This window comes from Gymnoscopelus microlampas (assembly GCF_963454915.1).
Source record: "Gymnoscopelus microlampas genome assembly, chromosome: 15".
Taxonomy (NCBI): domain Eukaryota; kingdom Metazoa; phylum Chordata; class Actinopteri; order Myctophiformes; family Myctophidae; genus Gymnoscopelus; species Gymnoscopelus microlampas.
In genome coordinates this window covers 16,848,487-16,871,986 of record NC_139952.1, presented here as the reverse complement: position 1 = coordinate 16,871,986, position 23,500 = coordinate 16,848,487, and the positions used below count along the sequence as shown (strand labels likewise).

The following is a 23,500-nucleotide window of genomic DNA, read 5'->3' as shown; positions in this document are numbered from 1 at the left end:
ACACGTTGTGAGCTTGTAGATCTGCTATTTAATAAAATGTGGAATATTTGGAATCTTTTTATTAAACATTCTAACAACACAAATGCTCACTGCTTCTTTTTTTTTTAAGCAAGCCTAAATAAGCAAGTACACTTTGGAAACAAGCCCAACAAACTGCAACCCGCAACCAACCAATATTTACCGTAAGCAACTTCACAGAAAAAGAAGCCCAAAGTCGCTCATAATACGCCGACGTGGCAACACTGGACGGCAGCTGACGTGACGTCCCATCGGTGTGAAATAGGCTCTTCCCATTGGTTCGTTGGCGGGACCGGAAAGGGCGGTGCTTCAGAATGCACCCATTCATAACCAGAGCACTGTGTGCATGGAGAAAACACAACTTACTTGGAACTGTGCCAGTCAGTAAATCCATAATGAAAGAATATTGCTATTTTTACACATTCAATTATGCTGGAATGTATTGGTTTTTTATTGATTGCTATGTTTTGCAGGCAAAACACACAGTAGGAAATCCAGTGCTTTTAGCAGCACTGGTACTGCTGCACTTCTATAGAATAGACTGGTTTTGTGTTAAATTTGAAATAATTTCCCATTGAGAAAAAGTTGTACATTCATACAAAATGACTAATTTAAATGAATTAGGGTGCTTTCTTTGTAATGGACAGTGTATGGTATTTTTGCTTTTCAAACCACACTTCAAGACAAATTGTCCTCAATGGCTGGACCCTCAAAAACTTCAAATAACTTTCCCAGAGAAAAATAGATTTAGAATTAAGAAATTAGGTCAACGACAAACAATAGGTTGTTGGAGGTCAACTGTGTGGTAAAGTTTCTCAACCGGTTTCTCAAAGTGACACAGAAGAGGGGACAAAGAGTGTGTGTGTGTGTGTGTGTGTGTGTGAGACAATTGGGAGATTAATAGTAGAGGAATGGCTCTCGTCGAATGTCACCATGCCTCATAAACCCATATAATCCTCCCTGCTGCCATTTGGTGGCAACCACACTCGGGCTGGGTGAAGAGGCCATTCTCATTTTTTATCGGCCAATTAGCTTAGGAGAGGGGGACTAATTAGTGAGGGCTGGCTGGGAGGCAGGCCAGGATCCTGTGGTTAGTCAGGCCAGCGCTCGTCGTCGGAATATGCTGGTGATGGAGAGGCCTGGGTGCCGTTCCAGCGGGCTGCTCTCATCCCTTCATGGGTTTTCCTGCATAATCAATTGTTAAGCCGTCCGTATGAGTTTACGTGTCTTTTCTCGACGAGCTAAAAGAAAATTAGAGATGGCATACAACAATATGTTGGGATCTTTGTTTCTTCTTATTATTGTGTGGTTTTACAATGAGACCCATTAGTGGGGTTGTCCTTGTCCTGAATGGGTTTTAGCTGGATTATACTCTGGATGTGTTGCTGTGCCTACTATTGTTCAATTACTGAATGCTTGTAATATGTGCCTCTGCAAGCTATGTTGCATCTTTCAAAAACACATCATCCAAAGATGAATGGTAGCAAGCAAAAAAAAAAAAGGACAGGACAGGGACAGTGTCTCAGTTTCACCAATTTATTTTGGCCAAACAGAAATGCCTACGTGTTGGCTATAGTCAGTCTTCATCAGAGCATGAATGTAGTAGTAGTGGTGTATGATTTAAATAGGATTTCATAGTGACTGAATCACCTGTGGCTGGGAGATTTCAAAGTGATGACAACATTGAAATGATTACTTTGTTCATATCAATCCTAATAACATTTTCGAAGTAACGTCGAGATCAATTTCAGAATTCCACAAACAGTAGCCTATAAAATACTGGGGAAATAAATGGAGAAAACACACACCAAAAAAACAAAATGGCAAAACAGCACTGCTACTCATTTTAACAGCATGTACAGCAGTAGCAACAACTCTAAGGGTATGTTGTACCTTTATTGTGGTTGTTTTAATTCCATGCTCTAATTGTTGCGACACATTCACGCATCGGTAGTCTTTCTTGTTCGTGCCTCTGTTTCATCTGAGATATCCCTTCTCTTCTTTCTCCTTCAGAGAGGAAACAACCTCAGAGTGTGTGAAGATAAACCCAGCAGGTTTTACAATCCCAGGATTGTATCCTAGCAATCTTCCTCCTTAACTGTGAACATTTTGAAGTTCTTCACCTGGCCATGATGTGCCACTTTTTCCTTTTGCCCTATTGACCGTGACAATGAACTGCACCCAGGAGTAGGCCTACAAACAGAGACCCCAAAACTAGAGAAAGGCAAAGTGAGGTGAAAAGGGCTCCAACACAGGAGGAAAAAAAAAATCATTCTTAAACAAACCATAATTTACCTTCACTCAGCATATGGCTGCTTAATAAGGAGACAGTTCAATAATGTTTTAGAGTGTGCTGGGCTGCTGGCTATTCTCCTCGTCCACACCTCGCACATGCTTTAATTCTTGCCCCAAAAACAAAAGGATAACCGCTCGTCTTATCTAACGACACCATTTGGCGGTATTACGTGTTAAGTTAAATGAACAAACTATAAACGTTTGACAAAGCCAAGAGAGCTAGATTACCTGGGCTTTCTCAGGCTCCCCTAGGTACCGATAAGCCGCGTGTAAAGCACTTCCTCCTCCCCACGACGACGGCAGGCAGCCATGATAAAGGCCCGCAAATTCAGGCCGTGGTAAACAAATACCCATGGTTGGAAGGTAATCCTCGGGTTCAGGGAGTTCCAGGCAAGGGGAAGACAAAACAGCCTTTGAGAGTCTTCAGGCTGCTGCTGATCACGGCTGATAAAGCTACCCTTTGGATGATGTAACGAGTTAGGCTCCTGTAACAGCCCGACTGGCAAAGGGCATACAGTGTGTGTGTGTGTGTGTGTGTGTGTGTGTGTGTGTGTGTGTGTGTGTGTGTGTGTGTGTGTGTGTGTGTGTGTGTGTGTGTGTGTGTGTGTGTGTATGTGTGAGTGCGTGCTTGCGCTTGTTTGTGTACTGTATGTCTGCATTTCTTCGTGTGTGTGTGTGCGTGCCACTTTAGTGTGCACCAACTCTGATCTAAGACAACAGCTGATTCCCAATAGACCCTTTATAAAATACTGAAACAGTATGGTATCGTTGCTTTTGGGAGTGAGTCTGTCTATCCACAAGGGCCTGTGTGTGTGTGTGTGTGTGTGTGTGTGTGTGTGTGTGTGTGTGTGTGTGTGTGTGTGTGTGTGTGTGTGTGTGTGTGTGTGTGTGTGTGTGTGTGTGTGTGTGTGTGTGTGTGTGTGTGTGTGTGTGCGTGCGTGCGTGCGCGTGTGTGTGTGTGCGCGCGTGTCTGTGTGTGTGTGTGTGTGTGTGTGTGTGGGTGTGTAGGGGACAGTTGAGAATAACGAGCCGCAAATCCAATAGACTTGCTGTTGTAAAGACTTGTGGAGGGCCTCATAAAAGCAAAGAATTGAGTTGCACTGATGTAGTGTGTAATCTCTTCTACATGGTCTCCCTGGGAGTGTGTGCACCTCCATAGCGAAAACACCGCCGTCTCTGTCCCTGTTTGGGCTATTTAGAAGAAAAACAATGCAAACCTTTTCAAATATTCATACCCCTCCTTCCTTTGTCTCGTCACCTGATCTAGTTCTTTCCTATATTGATTTCACTCAAAATGTGAGGGTAAAAGTTCAGAGAAGTTTACTTAAAGTGATAACAAATTGTTGCCGTCATTTGAAAACCTTGCGGGCCTAAACTCAACCTAACGCAACAGAACATAATTCAGTAGACAAATTCATTCTCTCAATTGTTGACAACAGAAACGGGTAAGAATGTTAAGTAGACCAGAGGTTTCAAAAAGTTCTGGTAACTAGAGCGGCGTTACCGATGTGGCCGTGTCAAGCTGAGTGGGAGTGAACGCAGGCATATATTGGAAGCCGCGTTCTCTCGCATAGTACCAGTCTCCAGGATAGCTCCGGGGGCCACTGAATGCTAAACGATGTAGCCTTGGCTATCTTTTTCAAAGGGATGCTTTACTTAGTGTGTGGGATGCAAGAGTGACCCCCCCCCCCCCCCCCCTTTCTTTATTTATTTAAAATGACCTTTCGACTCAGGAGATTGCTCAGGGCAAACGTATCTGGGTTTAAGCGTGGGGTGGGGGAGGGGGGGGTGGGTGGGAGGGCCATCGTTTTTGTTGCTAGGGCTCAGAGCGAACTGAGTCGAAACTCTGGAATTTTTTAGCCCCGGAATTCTTCAGGGAAGCGCGGGCAGGCAGGGCAGGCTGGCAGCAGCAAATGAAGCGTTTCATGTTAGATGTGGTGATAGGTTTTTGTCCTCATTAAAATAGAAATTCCTGGCCTCCCCTCATTTGTATTCCCCTGCAATTCATTCAAGCCGGATTTTTGATTTGGTTGGGATTTGTATGGTATAAGTCCACTGAAGCCTGGAGAGAGTGAATACATCTGGTAGATCCTCCTTACAAAATTTAAAATAAAAAAGCCCTGTTGGAAGCACTTCACACACGCATACAGTAGTTGATGACTTATACGTGCTAACTTCATGATTAAAGACATAAAAATAAAAGACGGAAACGTCAGACATTCGCCTGGCTAGTTCTAAAGAATGTAGGCCTATATTCCTCCCCATGAAAGAGTTCCGAGGTTCTTTGATGAGATAGCTGAGATTCTAAATTTAAAGCACACTCACGGTTGCACGTGCCAATCACTTGAAACACCAGCCCATGTCAGGGGAGCCGAAACATAACGAGTGTCTGTGTCATTAAATCTGCTTGCGCTGATATTAAATCAGAAATCCCTCGAAAAAAGAGACCGGGCCAATATCACTGCCTCAGAAAGTGCTGATGCTGCTGCGAGGCCCCCGCTGGCTACAGCACGTTAGCTTTTTTTGCATGCATTCAGAGGGCTCTCTAATACCCCGTGGGATTGCCACCGCGCAGTAATCCACTTAATTTACAATTATCCATGCGAGCCGCACTCATATAGAATGATAAATGGACCTAAGTAATCCCACTGATACAGCCAGCAAGAATGGAAAACAGATCATGTCTTCATATTTCTCTATATATATGTGTCTTATATTCTTCATTTGCACGTGACACGCATGCAGACAGATGCTCCGGCTCACATGCACACACGTGCACACGTAGGCAGACATGTTTTACACACAGATGCGCTAGACACAGAACACACATCCACTGACATGTACTGTCTATGTACTGTTGGCTACATGCAAGCAATGATGCAAACACCACCAACAACAACAACAACATTTGATGCATCCTACATGTACAGCCCTCCCCAACCAGTCTCTTTGAAGAGGTCCGATGTTAAAGCATTGCAGGCTGAATGTCGATGCATTAACCCCACTGAGATCAGAGCAAGGCTCGCCTCTCTTCACCGCTTTGAACTTCCTCTCTCGCCTCCTCTCTCTCTCTCTCTCATCCTGTTACCTTTGCTCCGGTCTCTGTCCTATGGCTGCCCCGGCTCCAGATTTCTTTGGCTGCTGTGCTAGCCTACTGGGTTTCCTGGCAGCGGAGCTGACTGACAACCGTGGCCTCCCTAATCCTGATCCGCACATGAGACACACAGCTAGAAAACTGTGGAAAAGCAAAAGCCTCTTTTCACTCTTTGTGATTCACTTTCTCTGTTTCTCTATTCTATCTCCCCTACTTTTTATTTATTTATTATCTTCGCCTGGGGGATATTATGTTTTCACTCCTGTCTGTCCGTCCGTCCCTGGCTAATTTCGCAAACCACTACACCAATCAGCATCAAATGTCTTGTGCATACTGTCAGCGGGCCAAGGAACTCAATCCCTGAATATATTCCAAATCTGTCAATGACAACTATGTTATTTTTGTGATTTTTCGCAGGTGCAATGCTGAGGACCTGAGGAGGTGTCGAGTATCGAGTGTGCAAGTCGATTGGATCAACGGTTCTCCAGAACCGGCCCAGTCCTCTCCGAGTGGGCATACATATTTTGCGAACCGCTCATCCAATGGACTTGGTGGGAGTGTTGCTGATTACCCAAGGAACTGCAGTTTCAAGTGTGAAGTCCATCGGATCGGTGGTTCTCTATAGTTAGAGTCTGCAATAGTTAGACAAATCCTCAGAGGCAAGAGAAGATGTATTGATATTCTAGGAGGTGAGAAAGGGATGCAGAGAGATGGAGAGAGAGAGAGAGAGAGAGAGATAGAGAGAAGGGGAGGAATGTTGTGGCCTTTGCTGATGGGGGATTGCGCCGATTAGCCTATTACAGCCAAACAGACAGCTCCATTTCTCCCCATGCCTACATAGAGTAAATTAAAAAATACCTCTCAACAAAGGATATCGAGAAAAGCCTCCCTTTTTTTTTCATTTCGCTCTGGTATCATTTGCTCTCCAATGTGTTTTGAGAGAGACTTTGTCGAAACGGTAGGCGGCAGATCAAAGCATCTCTCACTCTCTCACAGCGGGTAGGCTATACCCTCTCAGGGAATGAGGGAGGGATGTGGGTGGTGGTGGTGCATTCGATGGAGAAGGATATGACACAGGAAAAGCGTTCACATGACGTGTGTGGACGTGTGTGTGGACCCCCCCCCCCCCCCCCCCGACACTACAGTGCTGGGTTAATTATGGATGGCCTGCTCAGTGCCGTGGTGAGGCCTCTGGCACTTTAAGTCACATAAATGACTGAAGGTCGGGCTGCCGCCCCCCCCCCCCCCCTGGCTATGTGCATTGGGTCTTCTAATATTTTATTACCACCAGAGGTTATGTTGGGATCGTGGGGGTTTCAATTATAATTTCATGACGCTAGGAGTTATAAGAACAACTTTGGTTAATGTTTTATCGGCGACCCACTTCTGCCCCAGTCCATCTCTAACAAAACGCTTCCTTCTAGGACTTAGGGGGGGGACTGTAACCAGGGTTGCCAGATCTGCTTATAATTTCCCCGCAAGATTTTATTTGAAAGTAGCCGATCTACAAGCTCACAACGCGTCGCATCGCGACGCGTTGTGAACTTGTAGATCTGCTATTTTCAAATAGCTGATGTACATGTTAAAGTGCTCATGTGGCCCATCACTTCTTTTGGGCTGGTTTTCCTAGACCTGGTTGCTTGTTTCTCTCACAGAACATGGCAACGCCGACTGTAACGTGAAACAAGCAGATCGAGCGGATATGGCGCTGGCTTTTAGTCGGATAAATGAGCCCAGATGTTTCTTTTGTGCTTTATCTTAATTTCGTGTCGTCGGTAATTCATTTTGGCCACTGTGTGTTCAATCGATCGTGGACGGTGAGCTGACGGGGCTTGATCCGCACGCTGGGTCAGCGTGTGTCGTATCGACCCCGTTTGCTCTGTTCCCTCTCTCCCCTGTGTGTGCGCGTTGGTGAATTTGGCCCCCCGAGTTCTCACATGCGGTAACTGTCAAGGTATACTGCTGAGTCACACACTTTCGACTGCTCGGATGCTGTAATTAGCTTGGTCAGGTAATCAAGTAAACTCAAGTGGATTTGCCTGTGGGTTATGCACGTGTCGTGCACGCATGCGTGCATGTGCTTGTGCGTATGCATGTGGTACATATTGTACTTTTACTTCACTACAATTATTCATTTACACGTTACTTGATTTTGATTATTATTACAAAACATACATTAAAGGTAGGGTAAGTTATATTTTTGGGGTAATTTTGCTTTGTTTTGTTAAAAAGGTTAAAGTACTATATTCTGATAGTAATCGTTGCTACAGAGCGTATGTTCGGTCACAGGCGTCTCTCCAGCTCTTTAGTAAACAGAATATACGTACAATTTCAGGTAGGTGACAACATTTAAGCCAATCAGGAGAGAGCACTGAAAATGTATTTTCGGTTTAATAAAGAGCTGGAGAGACAACACTCTATCAATGAGTACTATCAGAATACAGAGCTATTTAGCACTTTTTTTAATCAAAGTAAATCACTTACCCTACCTTTAACCACTTCAGCCTTATATACATTTCAGCCATTTGAAAATAGCCGATCTACAAGCTCACAATGCGCATTGTGAGCTTGTAGATCGGCTATTTTCAAACGATTTTTATACATTTGAAAACTTGAAACAGGCCATCGAGTACATTCTACTTTTGGTACTTCAAGTGCATTTTGATACCAATACTTTTGTACTTTTGTAAGTCATTTAAAAAAAAAGAAAAATGTAATGTGCATGCGTGCATGGGCGTGTGTGTGTATGGCGTTTTGGAGAGGTATGGACCGGGAATAATAAGCATGAGTGTCAGTGTGAACCATATAAAGCCTCAAACTGTGAGCCAATTTACTGCCCCGACTGGGCAAAGACCAGAGTTTCTGAAGGCAGAAAATTAAAGGTTTGTCTCTATTGTCTTTTATAGTTTGGGGGGGGGGGGGGGGGGATCGTTGGGGGGGGGGGGGGGGGGATGTTCCTGCTGTGTCTCTGCGTGTCTGAGGATAGTTTCTGCTTTGTCATGGGGAATGCAGTGATTCATGCTAAAAGAACCCCAACATCTGGTCTCATTAATCATCTTTTTTTTTTCATATCGGGGCTTTTAGGGAATTCTGTTTTTTTGTCCTCATTCTCCCTCTCCCTCTCTCTCTGTCTCTCTGTCTCTCTCTCCCTCCCTGTCTGCACTACTTGTCATTTGTTGGCACTCTGGCATGCCTCATCACCCGCATTACTCCTCCTTCCTCATTTGCTCCCTAATTTGTTTCGACAGGAGAGAACGAGAGGGACGAAAATGAAAGCAAGTTATGCCGTAATTTATGCTCCGTCGTACGTCGATGTCGCGCGCCTAAAAATAGCAGACCTACAAGCTCGCGACGCGTTGCAACGCGCCGCGCCGAGAGCTTGTAGGCTGGCTATTTTCGGCACATACGAAACCATATCATACGATGAAGTATAAATCAGGCTTGATATGTGGAGGGCCTGGAGGGAGAGAATAAGGAAAGACGGGAAGGAGACAAGCTGTGGGAAGGGGAGATGACTTTAATATAAATTAGCCGAAAGAGTCTGTGAGCGTTCCGAAGTGGCATGTCAGGTTTGCTTCACAAGTCGTCAGTCGGTTAGGGAGTTCCTTTCTAAGTCATCTGGCTTTAGTCATCCAGTTTAACGCGGCGATGCGTGGCGTACACGTTGATGCCGCATCGCCCACGGCTAACTAACATGATGATAGGAACAACATTCGCTATCCTCTGTGATGTAAAAAAAAAGTCCTCTTATCAAAGATTTACAGCGTAGGGAAATTGCCGCTTTCAGACAGTAAGCTCCCGCGAGAGCTGTCAGGTCGGCCAACTTGTTTGTTTCACTTTATGACGTTTTACATCTGAACCGAGAGCCGTAAAAGGCACACGGTGTGTGCATAATATTAACAGTAGGAAGGACACTGTGTGTCCTCATAACCAGGCAATACCTGCGATGTGTAGAGGCCTACGTATACGCTCACACAGACAGACACAATGCACAAATGCTGACCATGGCACGGCTGCAAATGCACTAAAACACTGACACATATTTGCCCAGGTGTACACGCTCATGCACACACAACATATCAAAAGGAGTGACTCACTTCATGGACTGAGTGGTGGGGTCGGTATGGGCCTGGCCTTGAATAATAGCCTGCTAGAGTGTATCTGCTCTTTACGTTGCAGACACAATGCACATGCTAAAGCCATTAGTGCTTATATAACCACGCCGTGTCTGCCAAGTGGGCCAGGATGAAACGAACCTCGGTCTGTTATTGCACCCCGGTCTATCACTGAAGCAACTTCTGCTATAAATCTGCGAGGAGAAAATTCCAGGCAGCGTACGGTTACATATCGTTGCCGTCAGGCCAGAAACCTTGTATCTCCATATTTCAACTTTGTGCGTTTCATTCGTAAATAGGCTCCATGCACAGCAGCCACAGACATTATCACTTCCTTCACAGGTGTTACCGATGGTACTAATGAAGGCTCTGTTCCATTTAGTAGCACCGTAGTGGTTTTCAGATTTTTCAATTTCCATGACCCCCATAACTCTGAGAGTGTACACTCTCAGAGTTACACACATAAGGGGCCATTTGGAAACCCCTTAAGGAACCATGAGGGTCCCTGGACCCCAATTTTAGTCCCACTGGTGTAACAGAGTCTTTCCAGTGAGTCAACATGCACAATATCAGCACCATGACTCTGTTTGACCAGAATGGAACAGAGCCTTCATTAGTATCATTGATAACACCTGTGAATGTCTTCACAATATGACTGCTGTGCATCAAGCCTATTAATGCCCTACTTCGTAATACAAGAGTGTCACACAAAAGTACTGAAAATAGCAGATCTACAAGCTCACGGCGTGGCGTGATGCGTCGCATTTTCACTGTTTTCAAATGTTTGTAAAATAATAATGGTTCTGGACATACAAGGTTCCTGCCCGACAGCAACGATATACCATTAGGGCATGCCGTCAAGCATTCAGACAACTTCAAAGTTCTTCCCCTAACCGCAGATATTGTGACTACATAAATTGTGTGCTCACAGTTCAAGGTCTAGTCCTTGATCAAATGACAGCTTTAAAATGCATTATTGTTTAGCAACCACGTAGATCAATCAGCTAGAGAGTAAATAAGGTCCTTAAAGCGCTGAAATAAACAAAACAGCTCTTTGCCTTGATGAAAATAAAAAGCTGCATGTTCATGAGAATGATGACACACACTGACACACACGCGCGCACACGCACACGCACACATTAATCCACCGGACATACAGGCACCCAAATAGGCACACAACCGCCCACGCGCAGACATGCACCAACCGACCGACCTACATACACACACGTACACACACACACACACACACACACACAACCGCATAACACACCGAGATCAAGCCCTCTCATGCCAAGATCCTGTGAACAGTCTCCAAAATTAGCTCTGTTAAGACCCAACATCCCCCAGCCCCCCAGCCCGCCGTCTCCAGCTGTTTCTCCTTCGACTCTGTGGCGGAGGGAGAGGTGGGGGGGTTCCCAGTGTAAATCACCTGGCCCAGATCCACCATAAACCCCGGTGAAACTGGGAATCTTCCAAAACCTGAACTTTTGGCCCAGGAGACCAGAGGGGAGGGGCGCAGGTTGTGGACGCTGAGTAGAGCTCGTTTATATACATAACTGTGTCAGTCGCTGGAAATGTCCTCCTCCTCCTCGCAGTATAAACTAGGCCTTTTGGGGTGGGGAAAGCTGGACACGGAGAGAGGGATGAGAGGGAAAGAGAGAGTGTGTGAGAGAGAGAGAGAGAGTGAGAAAGATTGAGGGAGGGAGGGAGGGATGCGTCAAGATGAAAGAGGAGAGTGTGGGAAGGAACGCAGAGGAGAGTTCAGCAGTGAACTCGTTCATCGCCACACCAGTCAGGGCCTGAACCAGCACCAGTTTGGAGAGAGAGAGAGAGAGAGAGAGAGAGAGAGAGAGAGAGAGAGAGAGAGAGAGAGACTAGCAAGAGAACAGGGTGAGAATAAAGATTGTATTTGTTACATTTCATATACAAGTACTCAAGAGTAGAGTTATTTGGTTGTTTCCAACAATAGCAACAACAAAAGAATTAAGGTACTAACCAATTAATGAAGGTAAAGAAATAACTATGTGTGTACATTAATCATAGCACTGTGTGCGTGGGTCCTGCTTCAAAACACACAGTGTGCAGCAGTAGTGGTAGGCAGCAACAGACAGGGCGGACATGCAACCGGCCTTCGGTGTTCATGAACCTGGTTGCCTGCGGGGGAAGAAAGCTGGCCCCGGAGTCCACTGGTCTTGGTCTTGAGGTTTCTGAGCCGCTCGCCAGAGCGTAGCAGGTGAAACAGTCCGTGGCTGGGGGTGGCTAGGGGCCTTTGATAATCCTACAGGCTTTACTGACACAACGCGCGGTGTATATAACCTGGATGGAGGGACACTCACACCCCCACTGATGATCTGGGCTGTGCACACAATCCTCCGCAGTGCTTTGAGGGTCAGTACAGTTCTCATACGAGGCGACGACGCAGATGGTCAGAGTGAAGTGAGAAGATGGACTAAGTCGGGCAGTGGTTTTCAACCTTTTTCATGCCAAGGACCCCTAAATTGATATACATTTGGCTGCGGAGCCCCAATTGAAAATGTTTTGTGCCAGGGACCCCCCAGAAGCAAAAATATCAGTTAATTTTCGCTTTGAAAAAATATAAATGTTCAAAGATATGCACGCTTTTTCAAGGTTTTTCAAAAATAGCAGATCTACAAGCTCATAGCGCGGCACTCGGTGCCGCGCTATGAGCTTGTATATCTGCTATTTTTGAATAGCCAAAGCTAAGTGGTTTAAAAAGATTGTGACGCTATTAACTCATTTTGCTGGGGACCCCCTGGTACTCCCTCAAGGACAACTGGTGGTCCCCGGACCACTGGTTGAAAACCACTGAAGTAAGGGATTTGGGCTGTGTTTGGGCTCCCAGGAGTGAAACTGGACTTAGAAGGTCCGTAGAATGGAGAGATTGAAGAGTATCAAATAATTATGTGTGCCAGTGTGGGAAGTTAAGGAAGCGAGATAAGGAAAGAGGTTTTTATATTTGTACCTAGGCCTACTACATTTAAGAAAGAACCATATATTTCTTTCTGCCTTTATTGATAGGAAAGTATATAGCCTGACAGGAAATGGGAAGAAAGGTTTTCGGGATCGAGAGTCAGGGCCTGTACCTGCTACATTTAATTGTAATTGTGTAAAAAAAATGTTATACACAGCTCTGTTTGTACATTTTATTATTCTAGTAGGCCTATCTTTAATTGATGTTATTCAGGTTCTCTCTATTCAAGGCGTAAAGCATCATTCAACTTTGGTAGAGGGTTGGGTTGTGTAGTTACATTGCAATGATGTAACTCAAAATATTGCTAAAATATCTTCACTAGTTGCTCCATTGATTAAAAATAAATCATCTAAACAAATTCTTCCTATTAACTTATATTGCAAGGTGAAACATGTCTCAAATTCTACATTTTAGCACACAAACGAATGTGAACAAAATGTGAACAAAATGGAACAAAATGAATGTGAACAAAATGGATTTCATATAATTTCAGTATATGAAATTCCAAATACACGGTTCAGCATGTTTTTATAAAAATGTCAACTTTGTGTTGATTTTACAACGTTATGACGAAGTTCCGGTAGGTATTCTTCCATGACCGAAGCACCTTGTTTGTTAGCCTACTGCCTGTGTAAGAAATGCCAATCTTACCAATCATCTGATCTAGTGATCTTACCAACAGAAATGCAGAACGGGGTTTGTAATGTTATACATAGGCTGAATCCACTTTGCCTCATTCATTTGTGTGGTAAAAGTGTGACTTTGAGACCTTTTTCACCATGCACTATAAATCAATGGGGAAAATATATTGGATCATCAAATTATATATATTTTTTATCTACAGAGAAACTATTGGAGATATCTTGCCAACGCTTGGAGTATCATCAACCCAAACGTCTACAAAAGATGAACTGTGCTTTGGCATTGGTCTCAGGGTTGCCAGATCTGCTTATTATAATTTCCCCGCAAGATTTTATTTGAAAATAGCCGATCTACAAGCTCACAACACGTTGCATCACGACGCATTGTGAGCTTGCAGATCGGCTATTTTCAAATAGCCGTTTTCAAATAACGTGTGTCCATTTGCCTGCTGCATCCAAAACTGAATCTGCTCACGCTTTCCTCCATGTCTGTCAGATTGTCTTACTAATCTTTGTTTGGCATCAGTTGTGTAACTGTATTCTGCATTTACATCTGCCAATACAAGTCTGCTGAAATCTCCTGTTCTCCCTCCCTCCTCGCTGTCTGTCTGCGTACCTGTCTGTCTCTGAGTCCGGGCTTGCCTCGACAGCTTGGAGGGTATCACCGCGAGACATTCCATTCCCCAGAAAGTTGTTGAACCCGCCGTGCACGCGCGCACGTATACGCACGCGCGCACACACATAGACATTGCAATCTCCGAACTTAATCAATTAAAGCTACAATCACATCCCTGGGTCTCCACACTGGCCGCAAGAGCCAAAATCTTTACTGTTGAGCTCATTTTGGGAAGGACAAGTCATGTTTCCATTTGAGTTACATGCAATACCTCTTGTCAACCAATCAAAGGATCTAAATGTGTCAACAGAAGAGCAGGGAGACCACATCCAACCACCGCGGTTGTGTTGAGTTACTGTATTAATGTTAAAGGACGACTTCACCCATTTTCAACCTATCTTCATATGATAGGTACTCACTAATGCTCATGATAAAACTGTATCATTTTTTCCTACTCAGTCTGTGTCTCATCATAGGAGAGCTGTGGACAGTTCAGAAACCCGTCTACCAGTGACATCATCGATGGGGAATCCAAGCTAATAGAAACTGCAGGCTTTGTATTCCTGGAAAGTTGCAAAGCAATAATAGCCATTGTTCTCGCGTTAATAAAAATCTAAATAAAATGTTTTAAATCCTGCCTAATGATGATGTCACTGGGGTTTCTGGACTGTCCACAGTCCTCCTATGAGACACAGACCAAGTTGTGCCATTTTATCATGAGCATTAGTGAGGGCCTACTGTATTATATGAAGATAGGTTGAACATGGGTGAAGTCGTCCTTTAAGTATTGCCTAAGTCAGGCTTTGGAATGGGAGTGAAATGTGGAGCAAATTCCTTTAGCTCCACGGAGAAGCGACTGTGAAACTGCATCCGAGGTAAAATAAATGAAGCACCTGCAGGTGACTAGAGGAGAAATAAGGGTTAGTGGCTCCCAAGACAGTCTAGCCCATTAAGACCTGAAGCCGATTCTACATGTCTCCTAAATCCCAACAGTATTCTGAAAAATGTATGTTTCTATATCAGTGGTGCTCAAACTTTTTCATGTCGAGATGTATATGTATTTGGCCGCGGACCCCCATCAAAATATTTTGTTCCAGGGACCCCCAGAGCAAAGATTTGAGTTAAAAATGTTTGCTTTAAAAATATATATATTCAGAAGATTTGCACACATTTTCACGATTCTTCAAAAATAGCAGATATACAAGCTCGTAGCGCGGCACTCGGTGCCGCGCTATGAGCTTGTATATCTGCTATTTTTGAATAGCCCAAAGTGTAAAATAATGCTTTTTTAGCGCAAATCTAAAAATGACACAGTTCCAGGTCTTAATGGGCTAGACTCTCTAGACTGTATCAACTGAGGAGCTGCCCATGAAATCCTGCTCGTAAAACAACATCCTTTTTTTGTTTCTCTCCCTGTGTGTGTGTGTGCGTGTGTGCGTGTGCGTGTGCGTGTGCGTGTGTGTGTGTGTGTGTGTGTGTCGACCAGTCAGTCCACTGGTGGGAATGATCTTTGGACTGTTGTTGGCACGGCACGGACAAAACAAACAAAAACATATTACAGTTGACTGCAGGCAGATTAATAAAGTGCACAGTTGCCCTGCAAGTAGAGGGTTATTTTAGTTTATTGAATATTTGTTGTGGCTTAAACAAGCACTGGGCTACATTACACACAGTGTCATCCTCAGGGAAACAAACACAAAGCTTATTAAAGTGAAATTGAGCGAATGAAATGAAAACCCTATGAAGTTGGGTGTGTGTGAATGTCTCATATTAAAGAATTTACGAGGCCGAAGTCACATTTTATGGGCTAATATTGAACTGCATAGCTGCCATCCAGTGTTAATTTAACTCTCTGAAGTAAAGTTGGGACTATTGAGGACCATAGTAGCGAAATAAGGGTTTTCGGCAAGTCTGTATCATTGAAATGGAAGAGGATATTAATGCTTTTTTACCAAAAAAGTATAAATATTTTGTAGACAATAAAAATGCATTTAGTTTTTGTTAACCCATTAAGTCCTGAAGAAGCATCTGTGTCACTTTTTCATTTGAGCTAAAAAAGCATTATTTTACACTTTTTTTTAACTCAAATCTTTGCTTCTGGGGGTCCCTGGAACAAAATATTTAGAGATGGGGGTCCTTAGCCAAATACATATACATTTTGGGGTCCTTGACATGAAAAGGTTTGAGAACCACTGACATAGTAACATAAGTCTTTCCAAAAAACAGTTTTTAGAAGACATTCTAAAAACAGACATTTTGTAGAATCGGCCTCAGGTCTTAAAGGGTTTTTAAAATAAAAACTCAAAAAATATTCATTCCTATAGTGGGATATACGTAAGTACCACAGATAGTTCCCATCTTCCCTTCCAGTTAAAAGAAACACAACAAAACAAAACAAAACAAAACCATTTCTGGAGCAAATAGATATTTTTGGCCCAGGCAAGCAGGTGCAGCGCATCACCCCACGCTGCGCTTCACACAGTAAAGTCAACTAAAATGTAAAGTTCTCTATATTTCGGGCACATCACATCAAACCGCTGCCACCTAATGGTTTAGCAGGTACAACCTGACCTACATGCAGTAAATAGAGCGGTCCTATGTACAAGCAATTAATCATAGCGGAGTCCTAACAAAGTGTTGCTTTCACAGGTAGTTAGATAGGGGAGGGCATCAGCAATTATGATAGGAGCTTCCGTGCACTCTCTGATCCTTGCGCTCCCATTGGGTGTCTGTGTGTGTGTGTGTGTGTGTGTGTGTAAGTGCGTGCGTGCGTGCGTGCGTGTGTGTGTGTGCGTGCAAGGTGGGAGGGCCTGCTCCCTTCTCCATGCATCAGCACTCGGTGGGAAGATAAAGAGACATGCCGAGTCAGGAGGGCTATACCCTATGAGGCAGGTTTATAAATACTGCCTGATGGCCTGCCTGTTTGTCCACCTGCTCGCCAGGTCCTGTCTACCCACTGCACGCCGGGCCTCCCTGCCTGCCTGCCTAGTACGACTACTCGCGACGCGAGGCAGCCGTATGATGGTTAAACTTGCCCGACCACACAGCCTGTCTGCATGTGTTGAATGCCTGTCTGTCACCGTGCTAGTTTGAAGTAAAATCACCGCACTCGTCGGCGGTATAACAAATTCATTCCACCCACGTTAGAGAGAGGGGACTTTAAGCTGCAGAGTCACAGCGTGTGTGTGTGGGGGTGCACACTGGATGCACGTGCACGCGCACGCGCTTGCTTGCATCTTGGCAGGTAAAGAATGTGACAGGTGCTATTATTAGTGCGGCATGCTGTGTATAGGTGTCATCGCTCGGCCCGAGCGTCATTTTTAAGTCTGCAATGTGGGTGTGAGTGTGAAAAACGAATACCGCTGTCCATCTGCGTGTACATGCATGGGTTGCATGTATGTGCGTGCGTGCGCGCGCGCACGTGTGTGTGAGTGTGTGCGTGCGTGCGTGCGTGTGCGTTAATCTTTCTGAGAGTAAAAGGGATGAGAAGTTGATCTAACCCCATGCCCCAGCCGTTTCATCCCCATATTGAGTCAAATTTAATACTGAGGTATTTTTGAGCTGTCAAAGCAGATCACATTGATAATGCATATTATGCCGCGGCGCGCTCGGCTGCCTGGTGAGCCGTCTCTCATCTCACTTTATGAGAAGTGTCAGGAACAATATCCTCACCTCGTGAGAGAAAATGGATCTGCATGCATTGGACGGATGGAGGGAGGGTGTGTGGTGTGTGTGTGTGTGTGTGTGTGTGAGTGTGTGTGAGGCAGCCTGCGAATGGACAAAAAGGTGATATTTACTCACCGTTTGGGGAATACTTAATTAGGCTTTATGCTTCTGCTTGACTTGCTTCTCATGAGAGTAGCAATTTGGAGATTTGTCTGTATTTCCGAACATGCCAAACTGATGACTACTTATCACGTTGGCACTTCGCGAAAGCTGACAATGCTGCTGTACAACAAACGGAACAAAACAAAAATAAAACAATCAACACCTTTTGGGGGATGAATATTGTTTATAAGGGGAGGGAAATAAACCACAATTGTTCTACAACAACAGTGGCGTGCACAGCGAGGCTTTGGCAAGTAGCTAATCATGGAACGCAGCGCTGCGTTGGATCGTGACAAAGTACTTTCTGTTTGCCCCTCCACAGACACACACCTTTTAACCAATTGAGACCTGAAGCCGATTCTACATGTCTCCTAAATCTCAACAGTATTCTGAAAAACGTCTGTTTCTATATCAGTGGTTCTCAATCTTTTTCATGTCAAGGACCCCCAAAATGATATGTATTTGGCCGCGGACCCCCATCAAAATATGTTGTTACAGGGACCCCCCAGAAGCAAAGATTTGAGTTAAAAACGGTTCGCTTAAAAAATATGTATATTCAAAGATTTGCACACATTTTCACGATTTTTCAAAAATAGCAGATCTACAAGCTCGGCTATGAGCTTGTATATCTGCTATTTTTGAATAGCCCAAAGTGTAAAATAATGCTTTTTAGCTCAAATCAAAAAATGACACAGTTCCAGGTCTTGGCTGTGCTGACAAACGAGGCGATGTCGAAAAAAAATCAGGAGGAAAATTAAAATAAAGTTCTCCCTTCACCTCTCCAGCTGGCCAGTTCACTCCCATTAACCTCTGACCTCCCTCTGCAGCACTGCCATTGGCTCGCTTCAACGCACTGTGACTATCCTGCCCTGTGTCTTCCCAAAAAAAACCTGCCCTCCTTTTGGATTCCCCCAGGTGGTAGTTTAGCACATGTCACATCATGACCAAGGAACAACTCACAACGCTGAAAACCGAGGTTACCGAGCGCACAGCTAGCAAATGTCATCGAAGAGTAGGGGTGTTAAAGGTAGGGTAAGTGATTTTCTTTGGTTAAAATAAGTGTTAAATAGCTCTATATTCTGATAGTACTCATTGCTATAGAGTGTTTGTTCAGTATTAGGAGTCTCCTTGTCTCTCCACCTCTTTATAAAACAGAAAATGTATTTTCGTTTCAGTTTCAGTTTCATTTCCAATTTTATCCAATCAGGATAGAGAACTCAATCAGGATATAGATTAAACAAGTGAAATTGGAAGTGATGACACTAAGAAATGAGCAGGAAAAATTGGAACTGGAACACTATAAAAATCAAGCTTAAAAATGGGTACTTTCTCCTGATTGGCTGAGATTTTGACACCTACCGGAAAATGTATTTTCTGTTTATTAAAGAGCTGGAGAGACGGGGAGACTCCTGTTACTGAACAAACACTCTATAGCAATGATTACTATCAGAATGCTTTAACCTTTTAACAAAATACTTTTTGTTTTAACCCAAAAATATCACTTGCCCTACCTTTAAATGTGTGATCAGTTATTGAGGCTTTCTAGCCTATGGACTTGGTGTGCGGGTACTGCAGAGTCGCCGACCTCTTAAAGCACATTCAAACTTTGGGAGAGGTTTGAGTTGTGTAGTTACCTTGCCATGTTGAAAGTTGGCAAGTATTGGCGAGATATCTTCAGTAGTTGTTCTGTAGATTTAAAGTTGTTAATCCTAAATCATTTCTCCATTGACAGAATACTGACAGAATATTGAAATAATTTTTCCGCCCAATTTTATGTCTCGAAGTCACACTTTTAGCACACAAATTAACGTGAAAAAAGTGGATTCCGCCGATATATATAGAACTAGAGGTTCGGGCAGCTACGCGGCCCTCACATAGGTGAATGATGAACTCATTGAATAAAAATATAAACTTAGAAGGTTCGGCGGAAGGTATATGCTTCTTGGTCCAAAACACCATGTTTTTATTGCATGTGTAAGAAACAGCAACAGTAGGCTACCTTTTCAATCAACATTTGCATTCTTTTGTGGGCTAAACGTGTGACTTTGAGACCTGTTTCATCATGCAATAAGTCCACGGGGAGAATATATTGGATCATAAATTTCAAAAATTGCAAATACCTCGCCAATATTTGGAAGTTACATCATGGCAAGGTAACTATACGTAACCAAAACCTCTACCAACCCCAACAATCTCCAGAGATCACGGCAGTGAAGGTTTGCTTTGTAATAAGCAGTGGTGAAAAGTAACTAAGTACATTTACTCAAGTACAGTACTTAAGTACAATTTTGAGGTACTTTTACTTTACTGGAGTATTTCCAATTGTCTATACTTTTACTCCTACTCCACTACATCTCAGAGGCAAATATTGTACTTTTGCAGATATAAACTATTACATTATAAAACATACATTAACCATTTAGCCCTATTTTATACCTAGGCTATTTTCAAACATTTTAGTTCTTTTACTTTTGTTACTTTAAGTACATCTTGATACAATACCTTTGTACTTTTGCTCAAGTACATTCTTAATTCCGGACTTTTACTTGTAACGGATTACCTCTACATTGCAGTATTGATACTTTTACTTAAGTAAAACATTTTGCGTACTTTTTCCACCACCCGGTAATAAGGCCCGACCATAAAATTGTGGACACTGATTCTGTGCCCAATTACACTGTGTGTCCCCCATCAACCTAACAATCAACCATCACCCCCCCACCCCCCCTAGCCAGCACTTAGCTACTGGCCTGTGATTGGTTCTTTTTGGATCCCGTTCCTTGATCTACTGCTTCTCCTCTCATCCCCTGTACCACCAGTGTGTGTGTGTGTGTGTGTGTGTGTGTGTGTGTGTGTGTGTGTGTGTGTGTGTGTGTGTGTGTGTGTGTGTGTGTGTGTGTGTGTGTGTAGCAGTGTCCTGGTTGGCTCCCAGGTCCCAGCTGTCGCAGTGGAGATACCCTGCCAAGGCTGATACCCACGGGGCACAGCCGAGTCAGAAGCTGGCATTACTGCCAGCTGGCCTGCCACGGGCTCGAGACTTCAGCCCCCCGACACACACACACACACACACGCACACGCGCACACACACACACGCACACGCACACACACACACACACACACACACACACACGCACACGCACACGCACGCACACACACACACACACACACACACACACACACACACAAGCACGCACACACACACACACACACACACACACACACACACACACACACACACACACACACACACACACGCACGCACTATCTCACAAATGTCGCCTCTTGCTCCCTCCGCTCCACCTATCAATCGCCATGTTTCCTCTGCCTCAGCATTCTGTCTCTTGTTCACACACACACACACACACACACACACACACACACACACACACACACACACACACACACACACACACACACACACACACACACACACACACACACACACACGCACACACGCACGCACGCACGCACATGTCGGGCACACAGCCAAGGCCTGGCATGTCGGAGTTGTGGAAGCAACAGGAGTGTCAACAGCATCAGACATGGTGCCACATAATCCTCCTCTTCCTCCCCGCAGTGCCGCAGCACAGCCCCACGACATCCATCAATAAATCAATTCCCTCGCTCGACGCGTCTTAAGCCAAAAGTGCATGCGCGCGCACTTGTGTGTATAGGGTGTCCAATTGATTGTTAGCGAGGTAGGAAGCGTGATGGCATAATGGCAAGATTAAGAGGCCGATGGAGAGATAAGCATGAACGCGACGTTGTTGGCCAGAGAGAATGACTCATGTAGGCCAGCGAGACAATAAAGATGGTGATCTACGGTAGATAAATAACTTTATTTCCCCGTTTTGTTGCCAAGAACAGTCCGAACACCCGGATGTGAGACTGATCCGGACACTTTGACATTAAGGATGCATTTGGCTGTCCAAAGTCCACAGAAGTCACCTCGACTTCTGTGGACTTTGGACAGCCAAATATGGCCACAATGCATTTTGCACCAGCCAGCTGCAAGCTCGAGCGGACTTGAGAGAAGTTAGCTTGAGGATGTTTTCCACTTGAACGCAACGGTAGCTATGGACCATACGGGCATGCCACGCTGGTGTCTTGCCTGCAAAATGCATCATGGGAATTGTGACACAGACATTCCAAAAAGGGGGATTTTCTCTGTCAATTTGGATTGTATCATAGATATGGTTTCTATAGACTATATCAGTGGTTTTCAACCAGTGGTCCCGGGGACCACCAGTGGTCCTTGGGGGGGGGTACCAGGGGGTCCCCAGCAAAATTAGTTAACATAGCGTCACAATCATTTTTAACCACTTAGATTTGGCTATTCAAAAATAGCAGATCTACAAGCTCATAGCGCGGCACCGAGTGCCGCGCTATGAGCTTGTAGATCTGATATTTTTGAAAAATCTTGAAAATGTGAGCATATCTTTGAATATACAATTTTCAAAGCAAACATTTTTAACTCGAATCTTTGCTTCTGGGGGTCCCTGGCACAACACATTTTTAGTTGGGGGTCCGCGGCCAAATGTATATCAATTTAGGGGGTCCTTGGCATGAAAAGGGTTGAAAACCGCTGGACTATATGATAACCATCAACATCATGATACTGTCCCTTTAACAACAAAAGATGGAGTTTTTTTTCATCGATAACATAGAACAATAAGAGTCTAATTGTCTGTACAATATATTTTAAGAGTCACTGAAAGATGACCTCGAGTAATGATGATTTAATACAGCGTAAATGAGCTCCTCAGGTTATTGTTCAACAAAGCCAGGTAATTATGTGTTCGCACCTTGAGGCCAAATGGTGCCGTGCCTTTAGAGTGCAAGAATAGCTGTCATCATTAGTTTATTGTGAAGAGCCAGACACGCTGTGGTTGATTGGCCATGTCTGGGACACAGAAACGGTCCTCGAAAGGTGTGGACCCGTTGCCGTCTCCTTTGTTGCCCGACTGTGAGAAAGTCCTGGTATTTCTGTGTATGATTGGCGCGTGGCCACAGATTACATGGGACAGTTATAACACCCACACACACACACACACGCACGCACAGTGGCGTGCACAGACATTTTGAGGGGCAGGTGCTCAAGTAAATTATATTTTTTTGTTTACTTGGTCTGCTCTTTTTTCCCTCTACACCTATACCTCTCTGCCAAAAATAGCCGATCTACAAGCCCACAATGCGAGGCGTTGTGGGCTTGTAGATCGGCTATTTTTGGCTAAAGTTCTCCTCAGAAAAGGGATGCTAGGTTTCGAGTGGCTATGGTAAAAAGAAAAATCATATCACACAAAGATTTGGCGGACCCCCTGTGGTAACTCGGAGGACCCCCTAGGGGTCCCGGGCCCCCTGTTGAAGACCCCTGCTGTAAACCTTTTTTCAAAAGGGCACTTCTGGTCAAGAGGGCAAAGGGCAGGTGCTCTAGCACCACCTAGAGTCTATCTGTGCACGTCCCTGCACACACACACACACGCACACACACACGCACACGCGCACGCACACACACACACACACATAAACACACACACACACACACACACGCCAAGCAACTGAAACACACCCAGTCAGTCATACCGGCTGCTAAGCAGTAGAACTCTGTGGTGACTCAATACCCTTTCAGGCCATGCCATTCCCTGCAACCGTTACAAATTCCTTATTATTGGCAAAGACAAACAATCGGTACAATATCCTGATTTCAAAATGGTCTTGGGGGGAAAAAAAACAGAAAGACGTTTCCAAAAATTGCCTGCAAAGGGATTGCGTAATAATAATTATTGGGAAATGATTGCCTAAGATCTCTGAGAAGTTACGGAGCTCTCAGAGAACTCGCTGGGTTTACCAAAATCCACAAGAGGGTTGCACAACAAGGTAGGCAGGCAAACAGTAAAAACC

At 44.4% G+C, this 23,500-nt stretch overlaps 1 protein-coding gene across 1 annotated transcript in view; it reads left to right on the top strand.

Annotated features, from left to right (window-relative positions):
- The window catches only part of med30 (mediator complex subunit 30), a 279,467-nt gene that overhangs the window by 221,024 nt on the left and 34,943 nt on the right, over positions 1 to 23,500 (top strand). The gene's annotated exons all lie outside the window — the stretch shown is intronic.